This window comes from Coturnix japonica, chromosome 4 (assembly GCF_001577835.2).
Source record: "Coturnix japonica isolate 7356 chromosome 4, Coturnix japonica 2.1, whole genome shotgun sequence".
NCBI classification, from domain to species: Eukaryota; Metazoa; Chordata; class Aves; order Galliformes; family Phasianidae; genus Coturnix; species Coturnix japonica.
The window spans coordinates 60,508,669-60,516,215 of record NC_029519.1 but is presented as its reverse complement, the minus strand read 5'-3'; the positions used below and the strand labels follow the sequence as shown (position 1 = coordinate 60,516,215).

The following is a 7,547-nucleotide window of genomic DNA, read 5'->3' as shown; positions in this document are numbered from 1 at the left end:
AGAAACACTGTACATTTTTTGTTTGCTTTAAACCAATCTCTACCTCCCTTCAAACTGTTAATTGTGGAACGCACAGACCTCAGCTCTCCCTTCAGCATCCCAGCCCACCTGTCTGTTGCACTTTGAGGGTATTTTGATTCGGAATCTGACCTGATCAGCTACAACAACTGGGAGACTCCTTTTCTTGCTCTCTGCTATTCTCCTTGGATTTCTTGCTTCCTAATTGTTGCAGACTGCAGCTGGAGATCCCCCTGCTTTCCTTCTCTGGTGCCTTAAGGACTCCACAACAGAGTGTGAGGCAAAAAAAGGAAGGAGAATGCTTGGGCTGTCAGCCTGATCTGCTTCTTCCAGCTGAGCATTTTCAAAACCTCACTGGGACAAGAGAAGGAACAAGCCAGGTTACTTGTTACGAAATAATGAGTAAAGTGACAGCCCAGACTGTGGAGAATGACAACGATAAGGACACAAATGCAGAAGTTGCAGACTGGAGAATGCTTGTTCAGCAGCCATCTCACCCTGGGTATCCCTGAGATACCATGGCCTCAACTCCCCTGATAGTGGAATGCTTCTCTACTAACTAATGTTCATCAACTGGTCTGCTGAACATCAACCCCAAGATTTCCTTGGGTCTGCCTGCAAGTCCCCACATGTTGGGAAAAAGAACAGCAAAACCTGACTGCAATCACTCTGCAGAATTAGAAGTTGATGCTAAAGGCAGTATCAGCCCTTGCCATAAAAAGAAATATCTTTAATTACTTTTCCTCAGATAGAGTGACTTCACAAATGTCAACATGCATTAAAAAAAAAAAAAATTAGAAGTGAAGGGCCTTTCTGATCTGTTGTTATTATACATAACAGCAGATTTATTTTTCCATGGGTATTCATGATATTCCTTCCCAAAAGTCACTTTAATTAACAATAATTCAGAAATTAGATTCTAGTTTCTGTATGTGATATGCATAATTTAAAGAAGCACCTTTATTAAGGAAAGCAGTGTCTTCTTGTTGTTGCAATAGTGTATTATCACTCTTCAAAAGCCACATGGGGTAAGATATGTATTTATAACAAGTCTGTGCTCAAAGCCTTCCTCAGAATCATGCGCTAGTGTTTAGACTCTAATCATAGCTATTTACCAGCAATACTCCTTGAGATTTAAACATAGCTTCATGCATTGAAGTTCCACTCCAGGTAAACTGCATACCTTATAAGCATCAGCAAATTAAAAACAACTGCTTATTCCTGTTCTCAGACATTTTGGACAGACCTATGGGGCATCCCAAATTACAGTGAAGTTAAGTACAGGGGCAGATAGTTCAGGCAGCATATAAAATATCAGAGGCAACACAATCACTACCAGACAGAAGGACCTTTGTGATAATCCCACATGCTTATAACCCACAATGCTTATGAACTGGGAAGTATTTGAGAATAAAAGTAGTGCTGGGTTTTAGCACTCTGTTGGGTTGCAGGCATGCCTGGCTTGGGTTTCACAACCACCAGATGCGTTAGGATTTACAGGTTAGAAATGCTATACTTGGGCCCCCTCGGGTCCACATTCAGCAGGGGAATTCTCTTCGTTTCTGCCTTATTACTTGTTGAGTTGTATTAAACGCTATTACTCACTACTGAATTTCAGTTCCTCTGATTCATATGCAGCAACCAGCACATCCCCTGCATTGGTGAGACGCCTCTGAGCCCTGATGCAAATGCCCAGGGAGGCTGGGAGTAGTACCACTGGCCTGAATGGACCTAAATCAGGCTGCTGGAAGACTGTAGGTACACAAATCTATTATCAGAGTTTCTTTTAACAATATATGAATAATTAAAGATTTAATTATTTTACCTAAAATACTTTTTTTTTTTCTGCTTTCTTTGCTGAAACATAAAACCAGAATTTTATCCCTATCTTGATGTTCAAAAAATATCTTACAATAGGATCTTGCAACCCCATTATTCACTCTCACCAAGGATTTCAATTGTGCACATGCTGATAAATTGTGTTTCACAACACCTCCATGGGGCTGGAAAGACTTTCTTTGTGAGGACAAAATGAATAGAGGGCAGGTATGTAACATTTCATAAGTGCTTCTTCCAGCTCAGAGCTAATAGAAGCAGAGGGGAGGTGAAACCCTGGCTAGCCATTTTCTGGATTGCAAATGCTAACTTAAATGTTTCTTCACACATTTTGCTTGAAAGAATCATTCAGATGACACAATTACTCTATCCTTTGGGCAGAATGAATTTCACAAAAATAGTACCTCACATTTATAGCTGTTAGGAAGGTGGCAGTAAACATCTTCTAGTGTGGACAAAATCAAGTAAAGCCAAGCAGAGCTTAGCATAGAATGCTGTTAGGGAGTATACCAGCTCCAGACAAAACTTCTGGCAGATCGAGGTAATCATCACATATTTTGTGTTGGCTGAACAAGGATAATCTTCACCCTTAGATCTAGGCCAGCAACAGTCTTACCTGTAAGGATAAAACAATAATCCTTGAGATACAATAAAATTGAGACATACATCTGAAAACTGAAGTGAGATGTCAGAAATTTTTCCATGATATAGCAGCTGATTTTTTAGTATGAATTATGGCTTTTATGAAAGTTTTAATCCCCAAGAAGGAATAATACACATCCATGAATTAGATATTCATAACTGGAAAGACTGTTTTCTATATCCTTCTTAATATGTATTTATATAAATTAAGTAGTGAAGCAATCTTGTATAAGTTCAAGTGGTTGACATCTGTAACCAATATACAATATCTTAGCGATTTAAAGGTATATGTTATTTAATTTTATTTATGTGAATAATGACAAAATATAAAATCAAAATGGGGAATTATTTTTTTTAACTCAGTCCCTGTACTTGTTCTTCACACAGCTACATGGATGCCAATCAGAACAAAAAAAAAAAAAAAAAAGACTTCCCTTCTATACCTTCCTTCCAGTAGCAGCTCCACATTATATCTCATTGAATTGGTGTTGGAAATAGGATTTCTGCAGGAAAAGAAGAACCAGGTATCTGAAACCTCTCAAGTCACTGCCTTTCTGCAAGACAGAGCCACAAACCCCTCAAAGATGATGAAATCATTTTGAAATGCATCATTCAGAAATATATGCTGATATAACAATTAAGGAAGAAAGCAAAATCTTACAGCACTGTATGGTACCCACTTTTGTAGGTGCCTAAACTTTTAATGTTTGAGGTATGCTTCTTGCCTGTGACAATACAAGATTGGGAAAAGCAATGAGCTCACTCTAAAGCCTTAACTATCACACAGACTTCAGCTAGTGTACTGATGGAAGATCTGAAGGAAATGGTCAGAATCAACTTTAATTCACCTACCCCAACTTACTTGGAAAAGTGTACAGGGAGGTTTAAAAGACCAGGAAATTTTGCTGAGTGTTCCCAAATTCTCATCTTACATATCAATATGTGTTTCGTTTTTTTTTTCCCTTTCCAGCTCTATACATCCCCTAAATATGTACCTTAAAATCCATATCCAAATTTTCAGTCTTCAAATATACAGAAATGAGCAGAGTGTCTTTGCCATCTATCAGAAGTAAGACCCAATTCATCTATTTAGAGTAGATCTTCCTTGACAGGACAAACATAAGGCAAGCAGCAGAGGGCAAGGCAACACATGCACCCACTGGGACTGGAAGATTCCGATGTATAAATTGGCTCATAACTCTTGGTCTGAGTGAGTGGATGGGGAGATCTGCTTCTATAACAAATTATAATTTTTTTCAACTACAAATTCCTGCCTTTTTCACTTCTTCCTGGACCTCACATATCGCAGCAGGATAAAAGTGACTTTACAGCAAAATGCAACCTTAACTCTGGGTAGCCTATATAGAATGCAGAAAACGCAAATATTTTAAATTAGTTCCCAAATGTCTTCACATTTGCATTACTTGAACAAATACAGACTATTTTATTTTTCACTTCTTCACACAAATATTCATTGGACTCTGAAGGTGTTTTTCATATAAAATAAAGAAAATCATGATGTTTCTTGTACCTCATATCCATCTTGGGGAAGTAAACTTGTTTATTAATGACACAGAAAGACTCTTATTCTTAAAAACCAGCACAATAACAAAGGACTACTTTGCACCTTATCTTTCCTGAAAATATTTTGAAGTTCAAAGGCAAATACTCTTCTATTGCTACAATTAGATTAATCTACAGATTGAAATTTAAAGACATAGGAACAGCAGTGATTGACACTTACTCCAGGCACAGAAAGAGATGGGAGACACTAGACCTGTGCCGCATTTTATTGCCCACAAAAATCTCCACGTGCTGACTTTTCACTCTGGAAATACCATACTCTTCAAAGGCTCTCTGCATTTTGCAAAGGCATCAGCATGTCCCCCCTTTGCTGTCTAAAACTGAGCATTCTAAACTCTGCTCAATACATATGAGTGTGAGCTTCTCTGTGACCAACAAATTTGACTAAACCTCAAGATCTCTGAAAAATTCTAAGAGGGTGTGTTTCAGCACTCCCTTTTCCACCACCATAATAAAAGATACTGAACGGAAAAACTGAAAACAAAATTAAACAAAATCCCACCTGTGTTCTTTTTATACCTACAAAGAGGGCACTAAAATTTTCAAAGATAAAAAAAAACTAAAAAAGTTTCTTTGGAATTCCGATAAAGAATTCAGCCCTTGCCCTAATTTCTCTGGTGTATAAAAAAAAAATTCATGGCCAGAATTCATTTAGCAGCCCAGTAATTGCTCCTATTTTCATTCATCACTGATCTGAGGTTACCTTATCTTGGGTGGCAAAAAAGTCTGCATTTTAAAAATGATTCTGCCTCCCAGAACTTCAAAGAATTTCTGCCTGTCTGTCACTAACAGAAGCTAAAACACTGACAAAGGTTTTCTATCTCTAACAACAAGTAATCCAAAAACAACTCTAACATGAAATGTATTGTCTAGATTGAACAGAAAATATTGCTCTATACACAAAAGTAGTTTCTTAGTCTGTGGAGTTTAGATGGTAAGATTTAGGTAGGATTCAGGAGGAAGAAAGAATGCTGTTCTGTGTCCTATGTTTGTTAAAGGAAATAAAACAGAAACCACAATTGCTTATGGATGTAGCTCAGCTTGTGACAGCTTGCTCAAAATTCGCAAAAAACGCTGAGCAATTTATAACCATATCTGGGTTAACTAATTGCCATTATAGTAATTTTATGTATTTAAAATTAGAATTTAGCTTTTCTCTGTGCTGCAGATAACATTACTTAGGATGGAAATTAAATGTTAGTAAAGGCAGCTGCATAAACAAACTGCTTGATTTCAATACCTGTTCATGTACTATAGTTTCCTAGAGTGCCACTCACTGCACCAAGTGATGAAGAGATGAGGAAGCTCCCTGGGTGACTGGGACTCACCTCAATGTCTGAGAGGGTTGGTTGAGTTGCCAGTCATCCTTGTGGGAGGAGGTTCAGGTACCCAATGACGCACAAACCCAAAATGCTCCTAGCATGCACTCAGGCTGACTGAATGAATCCTTCCTCCCCTTTTATGCTTCAGTGGAAGAGAGCTTTGTGTGAATAACGGTTCTCCTTTTCATCTCAGTTTCATATTGCATGGGCACAACTCCAGAAAAAAGCAGCTTCAGCGGCCCTCAGCCCAGACACATTCCTGCAGTTGCATGCTTTGAAAGTGCCCTGGGCTAAAATAAATAAACAGAAAGATAAATAGATGGCACTTGGTGTTAGCAGGCCAAATTTTCGTTCTTCTCTTTTCAAGAAATGAATCACCAGTGAAATAGAGATGACTCACTAAGGGAATCCAAAGCATGCTTTCTTTTTTACATGCAAGTCCATGCTCTAAATGGAGAGAAACGAGGGCTACATTTTAATATTAATTTCCTCAACACTGAGTCCAAAATGCAAAGGGATTTTTAAGGAAAGAGAAGCTGCCTTCATATCTCTCTAACACAGCAAGAAAGTATAAATAGTTGCACATGGCAGATAATTAGGTTGTGTTAACACAGCATTGTACTTGTGAGCATCTGGGTAGCAGGCAGGAGAGAACAGCTGAGCTACTGCTAGCAAGTCCTGGGTTGCTGCCTACAGAGCAAGTGCTGTGTTACCCAAAAGCTCTGGGCAGTGTTATTCAAACTCACCACACAAAAAGTGTGCAATGAGCAAGATCTTATGAAACATCAAGGCTGTGTAAAAAGAGGGAACTTTGTTATTCTTAATTGAGGTTGATCTTGGGTGCTCAGCAGTCTCTATTGGTCAATCTTGCTGCTAAAGATCTCAGCTCAGCCTCTGGTGTCAGGGGGTCAAAGGTCATAGGTTTTTGGTGTTGCTTTTTTTTTTTTTTAATTTGTTAAGCTATACAATTCCAATTTTTAACTCTTCATTAAATTCCCCTCCTTTCTTTTATTTGCTTCCCATTTCTCACAAGTGGTTTAACAGGGACCTGAAATTATCATATTCTTGACTATTTATTTTGTGGGGTTTTTTTTTAGTTTTTTTTTTTAATGTGGTATTTGTCCAGCAGGAATTCTTCCATAGAGATGTGAGGAAGGCTGGTATATTCTCAATCACAGTTCATCTTCAAGAAAAAAAAATTGAGCTCACTGAAGTCTTATTTTAGAAATTTTATATATATATGTGTGTGTGTGTGTGTATACATGTGTATATATATGTATATATATACACATACATATATTATATTTTATAATTTATAATTTTATTTATATATAAAATATTATAATTTTAGAAATTTTAAAGGACTAGCACCGTGTTTTGTTTGCACTGAGCCTAAACACGGCATTATAATAAATACTGGACCAAGAGTCCTATCTGCTAAAAAATACCAACAAATATGAACAAGAAACAAACAAGCAAAACACAAACCAAAAAAATATTGAGAAAAGACACCCTTTGTGCACTGTTTGTATAACCCCATTAGAGACTCACCTGTAGCCCAGTCTGGTACACCTGTAGTATTCTCATCCCTTCACTGGAATAGTTTCCATTGCAAAGAACAGCTTGCCTTCCTGGGTTTGTGTTGCTTAATGCAAGTTCACATCATCACATTCAGGAAATATGGGATATTAATTATTTTGTTTTGCCTTGCTGCAGGTATGTATTTAATTCAGGTGAAAACAAAGAGTTTCCTCAGATTCCTTCTTAACAAAAACAAAAATCAAATTGGATAAGTTACACAAAGAGACTATAAAAAATTATCTCTTTAAATATTTTATGCAAATGCTTTCATTCTTCAAAATGATTTTATTCTCAGATTCCTGATCAGGATCAGGAAATATCAGGATATTTCATCTTAAGAAAAAATAATGGTATGGGTCTCAAGATGCTTCTCTGTTACACCATAAATACTACAGAAAAATGAATATTTCAAAGTAAATGTTACTCTGTGCTTTTCATGTCATTCTGTGTACATTATTTTAAATGGGAAATAAATCTTCAGTGTTCTATTACTGAAAAGATACCGAAAAAAAGATTCTTGAAGTGAAGAATTTCGCATTTCACTAATACATCAACTCTGTTGAA

General features: G+C 37.1%; 1 long non-coding RNA gene across 1 annotated transcript; it reads right to left on the bottom strand.

Moving 5' to 3' along the window:
* Nucleotides 1-2,923: 2,923 nt before the first annotated feature.
* Nucleotides 2,924-7,266, bottom strand: LOC107313802. The gene is made up of 3 exons (XR_001555199.2): nucleotides 6,954-7,266; nucleotides 5,409-5,692; nucleotides 2,924-2,999 (listed from the first exon to the last, which is right to left on the bottom strand). It is a non-coding gene; the product is annotated as an uncharacterized LOC107313802 (long non-coding RNA).
* Between the last annotated feature and the right edge of the window lie 281 nt (nucleotides 7,267-7,547).